We start from the raw sequence: 22,370 nt of genomic DNA on the forward strand, positions 1-22,370 counted from the left end.
TGATATTCTCAGGCAGAACATTAAAACATTTTATTGCCCAATATTATGGTCCATTTTGTCACATTTTCAAATGCTGGTATCGCTTTTATGATGATATCATATACTGCTTGTGCCTAGTATCGTAACCATGCTGATATTCGTGACTTCTAGAAAGATTAAATATTCCTTCTTATGAATCGAAAGTTTCCTAGAATTTGCTGGGCTGGTACAGTAAGATTACCCAATCTTTCATAAGCCTGACGGTAGGCCTCTGTAAATCCCAAACCAGCAAGGACCCTTACTATGCACACCAAATACTCTGTGAGTGTCAGCTGCATAACCTTAGAAAAGGATAGAGTATAAAAGATGCGAGTGGAACATGAAGTGATACCTAGTACATAAAGTAAGATGAATTTTAAAAGGTTTCTCAAAATAAAGAGGTGGACCCCACTGTAATTTGGGTTTCAAAAGAACTCATAAAAACCCAATCTTATCTTAAAAACCGGCCAAAACGCCACAGAATTAGCGGCGCCGAGGCAAAAAGAAGGAAGAAGGCCAGAGAGGCGATGGGAAAAGCACCCACGGGATCAGCGATGGGAAGCAGCTCATCCCTCTCCAGCCCCTCCCAAAACAAAGGTGAAGATGCCCACATCGGAGGCTGACAACGGTTCCACCTCCAAAAGAGGACAGGAACCAACAGCCCCCGGTGTGAAGCGCCTTCGCCCAAGTACCTCCACGGAGGGCACGCCGAGGAAGCATAAGAAGTCACGCGGTGGTGGAAACACCGCTGCGCCTTCCCAAAGCTTCGCCGAAGCTACCTTAAGACATCTTAAGGTTGCTATTATAGATAAGTTAAACCCGTATGGAAAGGTCACCGCCGACCGGGCAAACCTTATTAAACACAGCCTAATCGAGGAATTGGACAGAACAATCTTGTCACCCTCGAGCAGCCAGGTAAAAGCACCCACGTTCAAGTCGTGGACTTACTCGGGTGAGATCATCAGAGTAGTCTGTGATGACGATGAGGCGCTTGCATGGCTGGAAAAGGCTACATCTGACCTCAAACCGTGGGAGGAAGCATCACTGGCTGTTGTCAGTCAGGATAAGCTCCCAAAACTTACCAAAGCCTCTCTATGGATCCCGGAGGATGCTATTAGCACCTCTGATGACCCAGAAAGAGTGCTGCGGAGGTTAGCGGCGCAAAATCCAGATATGGCAGTCGCGAGATGGTGCACCTTCCACCATGAGGTAAAAAAGGATCCTAAAGGACACCTGTTTGTCTTCGGAATCGGAGACGATGACATGGTTGTCCTTAGGAAAAGGGCAATGAGACTGAGCTGCACGTTCACCTCATTGTATCTAAAAACAAGCACAAGCAAAGTGCAGGATACCTCCTCGGAACCAGGAACCTCAGACACGCGGCAACCGACTGCGGTTGCTGAGACTGAGACAACCCTGGTCCCACAGCAGGGAGAAGATCATCAGATGATGGTTGACGAACTCTGCGGAGGAAGTTCCGAAATAATTGAGTCTGTCCCCTCCTCAACCGAGGAGGAAATGGACACCTAAAAAGAGCCGAAACGATACCTAAGCCATGGGCAAGGACGTCGAAAAAAATAAGGTTACTATTATTCAATGCAACCTCCAACACAAAAAGGTGGCAACGGCAACACTATGTCGCCGCCTGAATGTAACGGAGGATGCAATAGCACTAAACCAAGAACCTTGGATAAATAAGACCAAAATAACTGGTCTTAGCAGCCTAAACGGTCAAATTTTCAGCTTACCAAGCAATCAACAACCGAGAACAGCAATATATGTTCCCAGAAAAATCAAAGCCTCCCCCATGGCGCAGTTTTGCACCTCAGACGTAACTGCGGTTAAAGTGAAGTGCCCATGGGGAAAGGGCAAAAATAGAGAGTTGATACTAGCATCAGTCTACCTACCCTCAGATGCAGCCACCCTACCAAAGGTAACAAGGGAAAAGGTAACAAGGGAACAAGGGAAATGGAAGATCTGGTAGACCATTGTCTCAGTCAGAAGGTAGAACTTATTATCGGCTGCGATTCGAACTCTCACCATTTAGGCTGGCGCAGCAGAGATAACAACGCTCGAGGTAAGTCTCTTTATAACTATATTACTATAAAAGACTTGTATATCTTAAATAAGGGCACCGAACCTACCTTTATTAATGTTTGTAGCCAAACAGTCATCGATATCACGCTGGCAACAGCTAAAATATCGAATAAAATTCAGAACTGGCAGGTATCGGAGGATATTTCTATGTCCGACCACCGCTGGCTAACCTATAATATTAGTCTGGAAAAAAGCCTTATCAAATCGCGCGACCCTAAGAGGACGGATGTAGAACTCTACAACCGACTCTTAGAAGATGCTCTGCGGAATGAAAGGGCTTCAACTCCAGGAACTAATACAGAATTGGAAAGGTATGCGGTATCTATCCAAAACAAAATAAGCTATGCTTATAAAAAATCCTGTCCAATAAGAATGGTCCAGGAAAGTCGCAAAACCAACTCTTGGTGGTGCACTGAATTGGAACACCTTAGGAAGACAGCAAGAACAGCTTTTAATAGAGCAAAACGCACCAAACTCAAAGAGGATTGGGATTCTTACCAATCAAATCTCAGAGAGTTTAAAAAAGTCTGCAGACAAAGACAAAGAGCTGCTTGGAGAACCTTCTGTGAGGAAATCGAAGATTTCCCGCAGGCTTCCAGGTTACAAAAAGCGCTCTCAAAGGACCCACATCGGCATGTCGGCATACTAACGAAGGAAGATGGGAATAAAACTTCCAACCTTCGCGAAAGTGCTGAGGTCCTGATGAAAACACACTTCCCGGTTCTAGTGTCTCAACAGCACCAAACCGGATGGAAGAAGCAATCATACCGTCAACAAACGACTGGCATCTCGCCAGAACAATGATTAATGAGGAAAAGGTAAAATGGGCCATATTGTGCTTCACCTCTTTCAAATCACCAGGGCCTGACGGCATATATCCAGCCCTACTACGGTGGGGACTGGATATCCTTCTGCCGCACCTCGTGGAAATATTCAGAGCCTCTTTGGTTCTGAGATATATTTCTAGGAAGTGGAGAGAGGTACGTGTGGTCTTCATACCAAAACCAGGTAGGATGGACTACACCCTACCAAAGGCTTTCCGACCAATTAGCCTAACATCCTTTCTGTTGAAAACGATGGAAAGGCTATGCGAGAGGTACATAAGGGATGAAGTTCTGGTCCATAACCCACTTCACCCAAATCAACATGCATATACTTCGGGAAGATCTACCGATTCTGCACTGCATCATGTAGTGGGAAGAATTGAAAGATCGCTGGATAATAAAGAATCCACCCTAGGTATATTCATAGACATTGAGGGAGCGTTTGATAAAACCACATTCCCAACTATCACCCAACAGCTCAACGTCAGGAATGTTCCCCTGGCCATAAGCGAATGGATATTCAGTATGCTCTCTAATAGAGCAATAAGCATAAATGTAGAAGACGTTTCTGTTAGAGGCATGGTTACGAGGGGTTGTCCACAGGGAGGGGTGCTATCACCACTACTCTGGAACATAGTTCTAGATACCCTGGTTGACCAACTCAGCAGCAACGGTTTCTACACAATAGCCTATGCAGACGATATTGCTGTCCTGCAAAGCGGTAAGTTTGAGAGCACACTATGTGAGAGATCACAAGTTGCTCTCCGACTAATAGAAACATGGTGCAAGGAACACTCACTATCTATAAATCCAAAGAAAACTGAGATGGTCCTATTTACCAGGAAAAGAAGAATCACGGGCTTAATACCCCCAAGGATTCTAAACTACAGTCTAAATTTTTCTGACGAGGTGAAGTACCTTGGTATTACCCTTGACAAGAAGTTAACATGGAACTCACACTTAGATGGTAGAGCTAAAAGAGCATATATTGCCTATGAGCAGTGTCGACGAACGGTCGGACGCCCAGGGTGATCGCCTGGGTCTACACCGCTGTCATTAGGCCAATGCTAACTTACGGAGCTATTGCTTGGGTACCAAAAGTGCTACAGGCAACAACGATTAACAAACTAAACCATATTCAGCGGATGGCTTGCATAAATATAACAGGTGCCATGAAAACAACACCAACTGCTGCAATGGAGTTGATCATTGGCATCACGCCTCTAGATATATATGTCAAAGAGGTGGCGCTAGTGACAATGACGCGACTGCGCTCAGCTGGTGCAAACCTTGATGTAGGAATGGGACAATTGAGAACTCGTTTCTGGCGAGAAGAGTTGGATGCGTTACCACTTCTACAGGCAGGCTGCGACTCAATTGAACCAAAGTTTGTCTTCAACAAACCCTACAAAATTAAAACAGGACAGTATATGGAGACAAATGTGGCAAATGCCTATTGCATATACACCGATGGCTCCAAAATGAAAGAATGCTCAGGATGCGGGATATACTCCAGATCACTGAACCTAAGAATAAAGTGGGGTATGGGCAAAAATGCCAGCGTAGTTCAGACAGAACTGACTGGTATCTCCATAGCCGCAAAAGAGATAACCCAAAAAGGTATAGCAGGTAAAACTATAATCATCTGCACAGATAGCAGACAAGCGCTACTAACCTTGAATAGATCACGTGTCACATCAGGTTTACTAAAGGAGTGTCACAAGTCGCTAACCCAAGCTTCGGATGGTAATACCATCATCTTGAGGTGGGTTAAAGGACACAATAGGAATAAAGGCAACCGCATTGCTGTCCAATTAGCTAGGAAGGCGGCAGGCCTAAGACTCTTAGGACCTGGGGATCTTTTTGGTTGGTCAACTACAACAATCGCGGAAATTGTCAAATGTCACTCCCATGCGCAAACCGTAAAAAGATGGAAAGAAGGGAAAGGATGTAAACTTGCCAGGGTAACACTAAGTAACCTTGAAGAGTCAAGATCTAAGAAGTACTTGGGAATGACCAGGAAAAACCTACGTCTGGCAGTTGGTTTTTTAACTGGTCATTGTCAACTAAGCAAACACCTCCATACACTGGGGCTAGCAGACACACCTCTATGTAGGAAGTGTAAACGAGAAGACGAAACTGTAGAGCATGTCCTATGTGAATGCCCAGAGTTATCGTTAATACGAGAGTACGCGTTCGGCGAGTCCTGGCCAACACCTGCCCACATAAGAGAGATGTCTCCTGGTGACTTGTCCACCTTCCTAGAATTGGCAGGATGGACAATGAGCTAAGGGTGACAGCTCCCTGGGAGGATGCACAATGGGTCAATTGTGGCCTAAGTGCTGTGAAACTTAACTCGCCCTCCCTACTCTACAGATACAGATACAGAACCCAATCTTATCAACTAAATCACATATTTCGTTTTATTGTTGTTTTTTCGCCAACTCTAGCCAGGTTTATTCATATCACCCACATATCTCATTGTGAAAAATCACATGTTTAGTTTAATTGTTGTTCAGAATTACCTTATTTGCAGCAAACCATTGCTCAGTCCTCTACCGTGCCACACAGACTCCTCCAGCACATCGTCAATATTATCAGCTGCAAAAGCCACCGTAGTGTCATCTACAAAGAGTGTATACTTAGCTTTATGTTTCATTTTTGAAAGATCGTTTATATACATTAACAATAAAATAGGGCTTAGTATTGAACCCTGGTGTACTTCAATATTTAAGAGACACTCTCTGTCGACAGCAGTCCACCAACCCTCACAACCTGCACCCTATCTTTCAGGGCTTAATAATATCGGAACAAAAGTTATATTTTTCTAATTTCTGCAGAAGGATTTCATGGCTGACCAAGTCAAAAGCCTTGCTCAAGTCACACAAAAGGACTGAGTTAAATTTAAGCTTATGAAGTGACTCCGTAGTATACAATATGAAGTTTAAAATACCTAAAACTATATTTATATTTTTGCGAAAACCAAATTTACATTTAGAAAACACACCATTGATCATAAAAATCTACTATTTGTAGTGCCATGCATTTTTAAACAATTTTCAAAATAATTGGCAGCAGCGAGACTGGCCGATACTTTTCTGGCAGGTGTGAGTACCTATTTTTGAAGAGAGAACAAATTATTGCTTTTTTAAATACAGATGAAAAAAACATGTTCTTTGATGCAGATATGAATGAGCTTAGTAATTGGAATTATTATAATAGTTTTTATTGTTTTTATAAACATTTCATAACATTTCATTTAGTCCAACATTGTCACGGCAGCTTTATTTTTTAAATTGTTGATAATATCCCACACTGTATTGAAAGTAACTTTTTTTTTTAATGGCTTTGGTTTAAAACCTTTAGCCACTGAAAGTAACTTCTGAGAAAGAAAATTTGTTTAATATATTTGATTTGATTCGGATTTGAAATTGCGATATCTTTAAAGTTGGATGCTATCTGTGAAAAGTAATCATTAAAGATATTCGGAGGTTTGTTAGTATTATCCTTAAAAACCACGATGTGTATTTATGATTTTCCACATAGACTTTATTGGATTACTGGAATTCCAGATGAAGTTATTATTTGCCATGAGTTTTGCATTCCGTATTGCAAGTTTGTAGTGCATTAAAGTCTTTATACAGATTGAACCAATTTAAAACGGAACATACAATTTAATATATGTCTGTTTGAACTGCATTTGAAATAGTGGACCAATATAAAACTTGGACAAAAATAAATACATACCCGGTGATAGACATTGTATAAAATATCGTTCAACTATCTGTCTCCTTTAAAGGAAAGAGGAGCTTGCCTAATAGTCGGAGAGATAGAGCCGAAATTTTGAACTGATCAGTAATATGACATTTCTCTATTGGAATATATTCATTGTAACTGGGTTAAGACTTTGCCTTACAGGCGGACGTCCCTCGTGGTACAGGGGGTGGCTATACAGGGATGAAGTTGAAATTTTTTTCGGAAAAATTAACGATCGATAATATGGCTGAAAATTTGCCCAGAGTAAGATCTTGGTATAACTAGACGAAATCCCAAAGGGCGGTCGCGAGAGTGGATACATAAGGGGTGGCGGACAGGGGTGAGTTTCAATTTTTTGGGGAAAAATTAACGATAAGTAATATGTCCGCCATTTTCATGGCTTATTATTTAGCCCCTAAAAACTCTAAATCCAAAAGGGCGGACAGCTGGGTTGGTACAGAGAGCCACAAAACGGGGTCAAATGTACCACTTGCCTGCGCATTTTAGGTCTCGGTAACAATTTTCAAACTGATTTTATTATGATATTTTTATACCGATTGATTTGAAAATTTGTATGCTCACTGCTGTTACTATTCTGAGAAGCGTCAAGTAGAGTTTTCCTCAAAATTTTCCAAAACAATTTCCGTAAATGAAAATTTTCGTAATTTTTTGAGGTAAAATCTAATTTGTAGAATCCTTTCAATTTTCTGTAAGTTATACCATGATTTTTTTCCAAAAATTTTCAAACGATTTTTCCGATAAGAAAAAAAAATTTAGAAAAACTTCGTCATTTGTCTCACTCTCATTGATGTTATCACATTCATCATCTTCGTCACTTTTACTTTCAATAATATCACATTCATTATCTGCTTCATTTTCAATCACTACTTCTCGAACTGATTCTGGCATCTGAGGTCCACTAAACCATTTGAATTTATATGTTTCATCTTCGAACTCCCAACCATGTTCTTCAACAATCAATTCTGTTGGTACTTTTTTATGAGCATTTGTCCAAATATTTGAAATATAATGAGCTCGCAATAGATGTTGGTGTAATTCATCTTGACATGGTGGTCAGCTTGAAGCATCGAAATTTTTTAGTTTTTTTTTTTAAGGCTCGTTCACATCATGCAACTTATACTGCCGGTTAAATAGTAAAAATCTGACATCGTTTACTTTTCTTTTTGGAATTGTTCTCGTCAGTCCTGTTCCATATAAGTGACTAAGGTTTCAAAAACTTCATTACAATCGAAGTCAGTTTCACCAAGTTGAATAAAAGCATCTTGATACTTATTACATTTAGCGCATGCGTCTAGAATTACTGATCTAAATGAACGCGCATCATTATTATTTTAATATTTTAAAATAATAATGATGCAAAATTAATGTCCAAACAGAATTTGTAAAATTATAATTAACTAATGAAAAAAAATTCAATCAATTTGAAAGTTAAAAAAAATATTGAAAATATCTACAAAGTAAATTTCAAAACTTAAAAAATTGATAATTCCACTATTAAATTGATTTTTATTAATAATTATTTGTAAAATGTTAAAGGAATTTTACAAATTGAATTTTACCTATTGATAAATAGAAATAATATATTTTGTATTTGATTATTAATGTAATAATAAATCAAATTTTTCTTATATCTGAACAATCATTATTTATGCAATATAAATTTAAAAACCTTTTTATTGTAATAAAAAATAAGTAAAATTACTATTTGTTATACCAAAAATATTTAATAGTTAACATTATAAATTCGGCTCTATCTCTTGGACTATAAGGAAGCGATAAGTGGTTTGACAGCATAATAACTGCTTGTTTAGTCTAGTTTTTTCAGTGATTCTAGGCAACCTATTTGGGTGGAGTTTTGACTTGTTCTTGAATGAGTTCCGAATCCAGTAGCCCGCTGAAGTATTGGATTTTTATAATATAATTATTTGACAACCTTTTGTTGGCCAACCACCTAGAGCGGAGTTGAGCCGAAATACATTGATTTCGTATGTTCCGTTTTAAATTCGTTCAATCTGTATATCCTCTCAATGTCTGGTGACCAATACTGTTTTTTAAGCTGTTTAAAAAGTATAGTTGATCACGCATAGCTTTTAAGTCATTGTTATAGCAATTAATTTTATTAGTTTTGTTGACCTTTACCCCTTCTTTGGTAAAGATTCGAAACAAGCTTTATCCAGAATATTTACAAATATATTAAACTTCTCATTCATATCCATTTGTTTTAGGCAGAAGTCTGAAAATTCAATACTAAATAATATGTTCTTCAATTTAAGGGAAATCCATAATTGGAGAAAAAACTTAAAATACAGTACCTTACTTAACTTAAATAATTCCATTACGGAAATAAAATTAAACCAAATGGTAATAAAAACTTTAAACTTTAAAAAAACTTAAAAATAAATTAAATTTATATAATTAAAAATAATTCATTGATAGTATTGAAGATCCAACTGACATTTCCCAATTTCAAATAAAAATATTTATTACTTTCTGAATTATAGGCTGTTAAAAACATCTTGGAACACCCTGTATATATATATATATATATACATATATATATATATATACATATATATATATATATATATATATATATATATATATATATATATATATATATATATATATATATTGAAATGATATTGTTTAAAAAAATTAATTTATAAGTTATATACTACATAATATTAGATATAAAAAAGTATTTGATTATTTTAAATAAGTTATATACTAGAGAATTTAATAAAAATATATTTATGTTAGGGCATTTTTAATAAATTAGCATATAATAAGTGTAAAAAGTTGTATTTTAATGTTGTAAATATATTTAAGTGAGCCATGTGCATAGGCAACCAACTATACAGTAAATTGACAGATATAAATTAATCATAATACGAATATAAGTGGGGTTATAATAATAATGTTAGTTTAAAATGTTTAATTTATATATATTTAATGATTTAAATGTTTATTCTGATCTGAAAAGCCTAAATGTTAACAAAATTATCAATGGAACATTAACGAATTCTCCAGAGTGCAGAGTGTGACCATTGTTTACGGTCGAATATTCTGGAATAATGATTATGTCGGTGGATGGAACAGATATTTTTTCGAGAACATCCATATCGAAGAAATAGAACAAATTGGAACATGATCTCTTACCAGATGGTTCTAGAATATCCAAAAAGATATAAATACTCGTGATTTGGATTCAAGATGGCAGTTTTTAGTCAGAAGTCAGGCCAGTTCATTATGAAAGTTAGTAGACACATTTAGTTAGTGTAGTAAATTGTTCAGAATTTTCAAGAAGTCAGTCAGAAAAGTTTAGTAAGAAATATGAAGTTAGTTGGAGTCAGTGAATCAAGTACAAATAGTCCAATTGTTTAATATAATTAAAAAAGGTATATTGGAAGAAATTAAATTATGTTATGGTTGGAGATTAGTATAAATCAACTTATAATAATTGGATATTGGTATATTGAAAAGAAGAATAAATATAAATGCTGTTTGCTGGTTTGCTTGGTGGTATATAAATGCTGGTGAAGAAAAATATATCTTAAATTGGTAGAAGCTGATAATTGGAAAAAGAAATTTCACAAAAACAAGGATAACCGAAGTACGAAGACATTCAGTGGTGATTAGAATATATATATAGTGGAAAACAGTTCATTTAGGCATTCAGTGAAAGAAAGGTACAAAATTTTGTTAATATAATTTAGTTAGTGTTATAACAATTTCAATTTTGAAGATAGTTTGTTTAAATTTAACATTGTCTATAGAATTTAATTAGTTTTATAAGAACATCAATTTAAAGATAGTTTATTTTAAATTTACATTGGCTAGGTTAGATATATATGTGTGTTTCATAATAGTTATAATAAAGATAATTTAAAAAAGTACTTACAAGCTAATTCTTTGAGAACCGCGATAAAAACCCTATATATTATATTATTAAAAATACTCATTGCTCATCATTCAAACAAAAAACACATCATAACAATATATATAATAAAGATAGAAGGTATCGGCATAGCTCGCAACAAAGGAAAAAAATATAATAAAATATGTGTATAAGATGGAAGGCAACCATATATACGTATTTCTGATTATTGGTCATCTTCGGTACGGTGCATCCAAGTTAGAAAAGGAGCATGTTAACATAGGAAAGGATCACTACAGATGCAATGCGACCAATTTGTGGAAATAATGTTAGAAGAAATCCACAAGGAAAATAATTCCTGCAGCTGGCTGTACACCACGTATCACAAAAAGAGGTTAATCTTTGTAAATGGGTATATTTTATAAAAACCCTTAAAAGGGCTACATTAAAAACACGAACGTTTTCGGAACAACAGTTCCATCATCAGGTTAAAAATACAGGTTACCATGCCTGAGCCACCTAAATATTAGGGTAAAAACCCTTTAAAATATATAATGTTACCAAAGATTGTACATGATGTTGTTAATATTATTTGTTTTAAAACCTCTTCAAACGGACTTCAGCTGGTAACCAACATGCGCGACTCTATTAAAGCGTGAGAGACAGAAGAAGAAAGATTGGATGTCTGATGAGATAATGGATATAATGGATGAAAGACGTAAATTCAAAAATAAAAATGCAAAAAAATACCAGCAGATCCACAAAATCATAAGAACGAAAACTCGAGAAGCCAAAGAAAAATGGTTGTCCAACGAATGCAGGGAAATAGAACAATACGAACGGAAATACGACAGTTACAATATGCACAAAAAAAATAAAATCAATGTCAAACAAGAGGAAATTCAATAAGTCACCCAACAGCATAAAACATAGCAATCGAAATCTTATCTCGGAGCTATCAACGATTTTAGAAACATGGAAATCATACATAGAAAAAATATTTGCATCTGACAGGACTGATGATCACCTATATGGAGAAGGAGAAACAGGTCCTTCAATCCTTAAATCGGAGATAGAAGATGCCACTGCAGAACTAAAAAACAATAAGTCAACAGGTCCGAACAATGTATCCTGCGAAATATTAAAGATCCTATGTAAATCAGACAAATAGTTCCTTGATAATCTAATTGTACTTTTCAAAAACATATATAATAGCGGTAAAATCCCGAAGAACTGACTACAGTCAACATTTATTACAATCCCGAAGAAACCAAATGCCCAGATCTGTCTACCGGCTTATAAGCTTAATCAATCATGTCACTAAAGCGTTCATTGAGATCATTCATAAAGGAATATATGATAAATGTGAGTCAAATATCGATATATCGCAGTTTGGTTTTCGGAAAGCACTTGGAACTAGAGAAGCAGTTTTCGCTCTCAAGCTTCTTATACAGCGGTGTAGAGACGTTGATAAGGACGTATATTTGTGGTTTGTGGATTTTAGAAAAGCATTTGACAATGTCAATCATGAACAATTGATAGATATTCTGCGAAAGACAGGTATTGACGACAAGGACATTCGAATTGTGGCAAACCTATACTGGGGTAAACAGCAAGAGGAAAAATTGGCAACGAACTCACTGGAAGTGTGCAGATCAAAAGAGGTGTCCGTCAGGGGTGGTTCTTATCCCCACTCATTCAATATGTATTCCGAGGAAATATTTAACAAATGTATGGAAAATGCAAATGAGAGCATAAAAATAAACGGCGAGTTAATAAAATAACAATATAATATATGCCGACGATACGGTTATCGTTGCCAGTACCATAGACGAATTACAACAGGTAATGGAAAGAGTTTATTCAGTTAGTAAAGAATACGGCCTGAGCCTCAACTTCAAGAAGACAAAGTGGATGCTGATAAGCAAAAACCAACAACTTGCTCGACAATTACGGATAAGTAACATACTAATTGACCATGTAGAATCTTATGTGTACTTTTGCACCAACGTAAATGAAAAATGGAAACAGGCCACAGAAATTAAGGCGAGAATAGAACGAGCTAGAGCAGCATTTAACAATATGAAAAAGCTCATCATAAGCAAGGATTAGTCTCTTTCCCTAAAACTACGTCTAGTTAAACGCCATATTTTTCCGATCTTACTATATGGTATGGAGACCTAAACGCCTACAGAGACGCTCACGAAAAAACTAGAAGCATTCGAAATGTGGGTGTACCGACGCATTCTTCGTATATTCTGGACCGTACATGTCACCAATATAGAGGTACTCCAAAGAATCGGAAAGGAGAAATAAATCGTGAGCACAATCAAATAAAGAAAGCTTGAATATCTAGGCCACATATTGAGACACGATAAGTACCGTCTACGTCAATTGATTGTCCAAGGGAAAATAGACAGTAAGCGAGGGCCAGGCAGGAGAAGACACTTGTGGCTCCAAAATCTGCGGAAAGTGGTTCGGACTCACATCGGTCGAACTATTCAGAAGCGCCGCAAACAAGATCAGAATTGCCATGTTGATAGCCAACGTTCGCAATGGACAGGGCACTTGAAGAAGAAGAAGCATAGTAAAATAAAGGTAGAAGGTGTCGGCATAGCCGAGGTAATGAGTTAGAGTTGTTGTACTAAAGAAACGCCGAATATCTGAAAATAAACGGCGAAAGGAGTTTGTATTTACCTGACTGTCTGAACACGTAGGGCATACAAAAATAACGTTACAACAGTCTATTAACACTAAATTATACAAGGAAAATTTGACAAATTGTACTTCTTTCGCCATTATTTTTTTTATATTTTCGGATGAAATACTGTCAGACACGATAGTGCGACCATACCGTGCTAAGGTATAATTCCTCTAAGCTAAGTTCGCTAGCTCTCTAAGGCATCACTTGAGCAGCGGTTTCTTCTCTGTGCACGATGGTGTTACATCTAGAGATTAGGTAGTGCAGTAGATGCAGAATGAATCTGATAGTATAACGAGCCAGTTGTCATGCAGCTGTCTTTGATTTGCCCATTAACCGTGATGAGTATCACGGTATGTGTGTGTGTGTGTGTGTGTGTGTGTGTGTGTGTGTGTGTGTGTGTGTGTGTGTGTGTGTGTGTGTGTGTGTGTGTGTGTGTGTGTGTGTGTGTGTGTTTGTGTGTGTGTATCTGTCTGTATTTGTTTGTGTATGCTCTGTAAATAAAAGGTAGTTTTATTGGTAATAGATCTTTACGGCCTCGCCATAAAGAATATTTTACGAGTCTGTGACTATTACTTGAACTGACAAATTAAATTGTCATTGGAAGTTAAATCGGAAAAAAATTTGGATTCTGATACTAACCATATTGCACTCTCGATGTCGGTGTAATTTACACTGTAAATTTTTACTATAGACCTCAGTCTGTCTGCTTTGCTTGTTTCTCTCACTTTCGAAGTATTGTTGATAAGTTGGGTTCGCGTTTTGTGCTTTTTGTACATTACAATATTACATTTATTTTTACAACCATGGGTTCGAAGAAGAAGATAATGTCTGTTAAACTAAAACGTAAAATGATGAAAAACATGAGCACGGTGTACGAGTAACTGACTTGGCGAGGATGTACGGGCGTACCAAATCAATGATATGTACTGTGCTTAAACGGAAGAGGATGATACATGGTATAATGCGAGTGGCGACTGTAAAATCAAACCTCTTCTAGTGTACCATTCAGAAAATCCCAGAGCCTTTAAATCACATAAAATTTTAAAAGAAAAACTGCCAGGTGTGTGGAGAGCAAATCCAAAGACGTGGGTGACCAGGAATTTCTTTGTGGAGTTAATAAATCTAGTGTTTGCCCTTTCTGTTAAAAAATATCTACAGCAAAACAACCTACCCATGCAAATCCTTCTTGTCCTTGATAATGCGCCGTCTCACTCACCAAATCTCGAAGATAATTTACTCCAAGAGTTCAAGTTTATAAAGATTCTCTACCTACCAGCCAACATCACACCTATCTTGCAGCCAATGGATCAGCAAGTAATTTCTAATATTAAGAAGTTGTATACCAAGCACATTTTTCGGCGCTACTTTGAGGTAACGGAGAACACAAACCTTACCCTTCGAGAGTTCTGAAAGGACCACTTTAACATAGTAATATGTCTAAGAATTATTGAGAAGGACTGGCTAGGTGTTACAACAAGGACCTTAACCTCTGCATGGAAGAAGCTGTGGCCTGAGGCTGTAGATGAAAGGGTCTGCGAAGAACTGGAACCCGGAGGGTCAGTGGCAGATGATATTGTTTCTCTTGGAAAATCCATGGATCTGGAGGTGGATGAAAGAGATGTGAACGAACTTGTCAAGGAACAGTCTCAGAAGCTTACAACAGAGGAGTTAGATGAACTACATTCGCAGCAGCATACGGTGGTTCAACGAAAAATTAGTTTTGAAGAGGAGCCAGAATTGGACTACGTTGTCTCTACAAGAGATATAAAGGAGATCCTGGGAATGTGGACGAAAATTGCAGAGTATAAAAATTACCCCGAAAAAGTTACAACTGGTCGTGCATCGGTGTTGTTCAACGAAACTTGCCTAACACATTTCTGCAATATTCCAAAAGGGAGGAAGAACCAAACCTCCTTGGACAATTTTTTTAAACGATCTGCAGATGAAAGTGAGCAAAGTGTGACGAAGAAAACAAAGACCACTGACGAAAATTAAGCGCGTCAGTAAGCACTTCAGTTTTTCTTATGTTTTTACAGAATATGTATGTATTTTTTGTTACTTATAAATAAATGTTTCTTCTTTTAAGGACATTTTTCCTATTTAAAAACACTTAAAAAAACAACTAACGTATTTTTTGGGGACTGAAATGGATTAATGACATTTTAGTTAATTTCAATGGGAAAAATTGCTTTGACATACCAGCAAGATTACGGAACGAATTACACCCGTATGTCGAGGTACCACTGTAACTAAATCTATTGTGTCTGAAACAAAAACTTATATTTACATTCTTCTGCCACCAGATCGATGTCGGTAAATATTTCTTCGTAGACCTTCGCTTCTTGTCTTAGCCATCACGTACTTTTTACAGGGGTTTTGATGTCTGTTAGTGGGTACTTAAACTAACATGAGTTGCTCAAGTATCTTTCTTTCTTTCTTTCTCCCCTTCCTTTTACCCTAATGAGGGTGTCGGATTTGGGCTAGCTATTTTAATTTCCATTTACCCACCTCTTCCATTCTTTCCTGTTTCCTGCCATTATTTTCAATTCCTCGAGTGATTTTTGTTTAAGTTTTCCCGCCTCTACTACTTGCTGTATCCATTTTTTTCTTGGTCTGCCTCTTTTTCTTTTTCCGATGTTTTTTGCTTCATAAATTTTTCTTGTTATTCTATTGGATTGCATCCTCATCAGATGCCCATACCATTTCATTTGTCTCTTTGCTATTTTGTTCATTATCGGTTCCTGGTTGGCCATTCTCCTAATAGTCTCGTTGCTTAATCTATCCCATTTTATCTTTCCAACTATCCTTCTTAGATGTCTCATCTCCATTGCGTTTATCCTGCTCTTATGTTTTTCCAGAATTGTCCAGTTTTCACTTGCATAGAGCACAGTCGGTATCACTATTGTGTTATATATTTTTATTCTTGTTTCTCGTGCAAGTTCTCTCTTTCCCATTATTGGGGCTAACGCATAATATAACTTGTTTGATTTCTTTGCTCTATTCGTTATTTCCCAGTCTAGTTTTCCGTCATTAGTTATTATACTTCCCAGGTATTCGTAAGTTGTTACTATTTCCAATTCTGAGTTTTTACATTTTATCTTTATTTGATTATCTTCCTTATCTCCTTTGCCGCTGATTATCATTATCTTACTTTTTTCCTCGTTTATCTCCATTTTAAGTTCTTCTATTTGTTCTACCCATATATCCATTAGTTTCTGCATTTTATTCTCGGAATCTGCTATTAGTACTATGTCGTCTGCATACATTAAGGACTCTATTGTTACCGGTTGTAATCTGCGGTAACCTATTATTGTCTGTAGTTGATTAGTTCTGACTCTAGTGTTTCTTATCAATTCGTTCATTACTATTATGAATAGCAAAGGGCTGAGACTATCTCCTTGTTTAATACCTCTCTTCCAATTATGCTTCCGATCTTTCCCCTGTTATTTGTACCCTTCCTTTTACCTCTTTGTAAGTACTTTCTATAATTTTTATCAATGCATTAGGTACGTTAATTTTCCTCAAGCATTTCCCTATAATATGTCCTTCTATCGTGTCAAATGCTGCTCTTGGGTCTATGAATGCTAATACTAGTTTTTTTCCCGTATCTATGCTTCTTTCTATTAGGTTTCTAATGATATATATGTTGTCATTTGTCTGTCTTCCCGGTCTAAATGCCATTTGTTCTTCTCCCAATACCATTTCTACTTCTTGTTTCAGTCTCTTCTCTATTATTTTCGTATATATTTTAAAGCACACCGATGACAGACATATTGCCCTATAGTTGTCGCAGTTTACATGTTCTCCTTTTTTGTATATTGGTACGATGATATTGTTCTGCCAGTCTTTAGGGATTGTTTGTTTTTCCCACGCCTCTTTATATATTTTCCATAGCCAGTTTATTCCTTCTTCTCCTATGTATTTTACCATTTCCGGTTCAATTTCATCATCTCCACCTGCCTTGCCTATTTTTATATTTTATAATCCGTCTATTACTTCTTCTCTATTTATTTGCTCTGGCTCTGTGTTTTCTTCGCCTTCATTGATTATATTGTCTTCCTTTATCACTTCGGTATCAAATTTTTTCTCATAATATTCTTTCCATATCCTAACAATTTGTTCTGGGCTTATTTGTATTTGGTTTGAAGTATCTCTTACTGCGTTTATTTCCTTTCGTTTTCCCTGCCGTATGTGTCGTATTGTCGTCCAAAAGTTTCTATTATTTGTTATATATTCTTCCTGAAGTTCTTCTCCAAATTCTTTCCATGTTTTTGTTTTTGCTTGTGTGACTGTCTTTTTTGCCAGTCGTCTCTGCCTATAGTATTTTTCTTTATCTTCTTCTAATCCCGTTTCGAGGTATTTTTTCCATGCTATTTTCTTCTTTTTTATTTCTGTCTTCACTTTTTTATTCCACCACCTTGTCCTTTTTAACTGTTTATTAGATTTTTTGATTCCACACACTTTAGTTGCTGTTGTCTTTAATACCTTACTGTATGTATTCCATCTTTCTTCCATTGTCCATGTTTCTTTTTGGCGCTCTATTTGTCTCAGTCTTTTGTTAGTTTCCTCCGTGTAAAATTCTGGCACACTTTTTATCTTTAGTTTGTTTACATTTACTTTCTTGTACCCTTTTCTTTCCACTTCCTCCATTTTTTCATCCTCCAGTTTTGCAGTGACCATCCTGTGTTGTGTAGACAGTTCAGGTTCCTTTTCCGTTAAGATGTTTTTTATATTTTGTTCTAGGTTTCTCGTATAGACTATATAGTCGATTAAGCTTTTCGCATTTCTCTCTTCAGCCACAAATGTATATTTTTCGTTAATGGTTTGCTCACTGAATGTGTTTCCTATTATCAGGTCATTGGTTTGGCAGAATTCCAGCATTTTAATTCCATTTCTATTTAATGTTTCTTCCCTTTATTGTCCAATGCATCCTAATCCCCTGTTAATATCCTTACCTACTCTTGAATTCCAATCGCCTAAGATTATTATTTTTTCTCTTGTCTCTCTTAATTTGTCTAATGCGTTTTGGAGTTCGTTGTAGAATTCTATCATTATCTCTTCTTCATTACCTTCTGTTGGTACGTATATTTGTATTATTCCTATCTTGTCTTTTAGTTCTATTTGGGCTGTGATTATTCTACATGACACTGCTTCGTAGTTTGTTATTCTTGATTCTATTCTTTTATTAACTATTATACCGACTCCTTCTTTTGCTCTGTGGCCCTGTGGTACTCCGGAATAATATAGACTATATTTCTCATTGATATTGATGTGTCCTTTCCCTATCTTTTTTGTCTCGCTTATTCCCATTATTTGTACGTTCATTTTTTCCATTTCTTCCGTAGCTTCTATTTCCTTGCCGGTCAGAGATGTCACATTCCATGTCGCTATTCCTATATGATTTGTCTTGTTAAGATTTATTTCCTTATTACTGTATTCTTCTTCTCCATTATTGGTGTTAACGTTGATTTCATGCTCCCTGGTTTTTTTATTAACATTATATCCGTTATTTATTTTATTACCGTTTTTATTTCTAATGCTAATATTTAATTTTTCCCTACCTTCATTACTAATGCTATTCCCATTTTTTATATTCCCCCTAACTATAATATTATCACTACTATTAGTAAGCCTAATACCCATATTCCTATCACAAGTCATATTTCTAATGGCATACTTATCATTTACATTTCTAATCCTATTCCTATTACTACTTAAAACTAAACATTTATCATCATTGTCCGGTTTATTTTGTAATTCTTCTTTCTCTATTCGTTGCTTGACCTCTCCTTGGTTCTTTTTATGTTGCTCTGGTAGTTTTTTGAACTCTCTATTTCCACTACTTTTTCTTCTTTATAGCACCATCTCCATTCCTCAAGTATCAATATGTATTAAACAGTTAATTTTTCCTTCTACTACTGTTCCTCTAGTCATGTAGCAGCGAAACTTTTAAATTTACTAACTGGGACATCAAGACATTAGATAGCTTCTGCAACTGAAATGGGTTATTCAAAGCTTTTCCAAACTTCAACTTAGCATAAAAATAAACTGTAAGAAAACAAAAATAATGAATCAAAGGGACAAATATAATATTACAAAATCATAGCTTAGAAAACTCGAGAACTATTTATGTATAGGTTATTTATTAAGCTGCAAAAACCAAATCAGGATGTTGAAATAAAAAGTATACAACTAAAACGAATCGCTTTGTCATCGCTTTGAATCATAAAGTCTTTCAAATATTTTAATTTTTTGATATTTACTACTCCTAGATCTCTTAGTTCAGATCTCTTAAAAACTGCATTTGTTTTATTTTCGACTCGTTGACGAATTTGTTTTCCCTCACTACGGTATGTAATGGAATTCATATTAGTGCAACTTAATTTTGCTTGATTTATTTAAACAAAATTTCATTATTCTTAATTCCGGTATTCTACAAAAATAGTTTAAATATACTTAACTTTTTAATAGTCTTTCTCTACAGCATTTAATCAGAATACTACGGCAAAAAAAAATACTCTTAGTCCTATGTATATAAAAAAAATCTAAAAGTGAACCAAAATGTTTTTGTTTTGTATTCTTTGGACTGATAACTACTAAGAATAAAAAATAATGAAAGGTACTATAAAGAAAAAACGTAAATAAAATGGTTTGATGCAGTTTTACAGAATTGACTGTTACATCCTTTTACACCGTTCATAATTTGAATGATTCTTCTTGACGTGACTAATGGATACATTACAAAAATGAATTTGATAGACAGAGTGGTGTAATCAGGAACAAATTTAAATTTATTTTAGAATTACTTTATATTCATGACAGGCATTTCAGGTGAATTGTATAAAATGAATTACTTGCTGACAAATAATAGAACAAGGGATGTACATGCCTTGGGAAACCAAGAACATGTAGCCCAAGGTTTTGATTGGTTTCCTTAGGGCTGCAAAAAATATTTGTCATTTTATTGATGTAATTATGTAGGTTAATCTACAATAAAATATCAAAATGGATAGGGGTATACCTGAAAAAAATTCTCTTTCCCTAGATTTCATTAGAAGTAATCAAATTAATTTTGACAATATTTGTGACAATGGGATGATATCTGCCACAATTATTGTAGTTATAATATTACTTTCTTTTAATATTTTAATTTCTTTTCCGAATAAAGTAGGATTGCACAAATACCGTACAATGTTAAAAAATGTGAGGGCAGACACAAACATTTTTTTGAAAACAATGAAATATGATAACAAAGAGACAACTTAATAATTTTTATAATCGCCTCTTCTTTTCATCAATTATCCAACACGTCTTCGTGTCATATTAATTGACCAATCAAATTAGTAGAAACAAAGCTTTCTTGTTACAACTCTATAGACAGGTTTTACAGTTGAAATGTGTAGAATGAGATATTACAAAAATACTCATATCTAGGGATTCATTAATTTTTCTGTGGAAATATTTTTAATTATACAATCAAAACGCCAACCTCATTATTTTGCTCCTAACTTGTTTATTTAGAAATTTGAAGTCAAAAGATAACTTTTTTAGACAAAAAAGATTTGTAAAATGAGATATGCTAAATTAAAATCAGAGGATAATCAAAAAGTATTACGAAATGAACAACAAAATCACTGATTTTAAATATTGTTAATAACTTTTTTAATATCTATTAAAATTTGTTTAAATGTACCTCAGTTTGAAGATCTTATCATATTTAAACTGAGTGCAATATATGGACCAGATCGGTTAACTAGCTTTTGCGAAATTTAATTTGCAAGATTTTTTGAAAAAAGTGCTAATTTCTAAGGCTGGAATATTTGAAGGATATTGGCAGGATAATTTGACTAAATGGATCTGAATAAACCGGGTCTTATATTACTTTAAAACGTATACTAATAACCTGTGGAAAAACAGTTTAAAAAAATTATATTTATCTACATAAAACTATTTAGTAATAAATAGCACTTTTTAAGCTTTATAAACATTAACAATAATTCCATAGAATTTACTTCAAACTAAATGGCTAAAATAGCTGTTTGCAAACCTGAAAAAAACGCAGCGTTTAAAGCCAAAACAATGTTCTAGGACCTTTAGGACTCCAGATGGCCTTTTTTAAATCACTTTTACGTTAATTAACAAAATTAAGGGCTAAAATTATCCAATCTTTTATAAGAAAGGTCAAAGTTCTTAACAAAACGTTAAACAAATAAAATTATTAAAAATTGTTTAAACAGTAGTGTTGTAAACAAAGAATACTTTGCGTTTCGACTAGAGTAAAAGGAGTGAGAGTAACTTATTGAAGAGCCAGCCGCGCTCTTCAAAAAATTAAACACAGTTTTACAATAGAGCGCTAGGAACAAAAGGACGTATCTCGGGTTATACTGGACCAAATTTGCTATTTCTTTTTTTAAACTGGGGCACAACGTCTGAACTGTGTAAAATCCACAAGTGTGATATATTATGTATATATATATATATATATATATATATATATATATATATATATATATAAATATATATATATATATATATTTATATATATATATATATAAATATATATATATATATATATATATATATATATATATATATATATATATATAAATATATATATATATAAGAGACTCACCGTGACATATCAGCACATAGACCTAGCGTTCTAGCGTTGAGGGAATGCAGCTTATCATTAAACATCCAAGTGCAAAACATGCAAGCGCCATCTTCGTGAGAAGAGATATTGATGTAACATCAGCTGAAAAAACAATCTACAACGACATTGAAATTCTGACTGTCGAAATAGGAGACAGTGACATCTGTGTATAAACCACCCTGGAGAGACTTTGTTTTCTCCCCTTCAAAAAATTTCGCTTCTCAAAAAACCAGATTCATTCTCGGCGATTTTAATAGTCATACTGTTCATTGGGGCTACGCTTTAACTGATAACAATGAAGATCTTGTGGAATCGTGGGCTGAACAAAACAACCTGGCACTTCTACATAACCCAAAACTGCCCTATTCGTTCCAGAGCAAAATATGGAAGAAAGGTTACAACCCTAATCTCACCTTCATC

Source organism: Diabrotica undecimpunctata, chromosome 10, assembly GCF_040954645.1.
Source record: "Diabrotica undecimpunctata isolate CICGRU chromosome 10, icDiaUnde3, whole genome shotgun sequence".
NCBI lineage: Eukaryota > Metazoa > Arthropoda > Insecta > Coleoptera > Chrysomelidae > Diabrotica > Diabrotica undecimpunctata.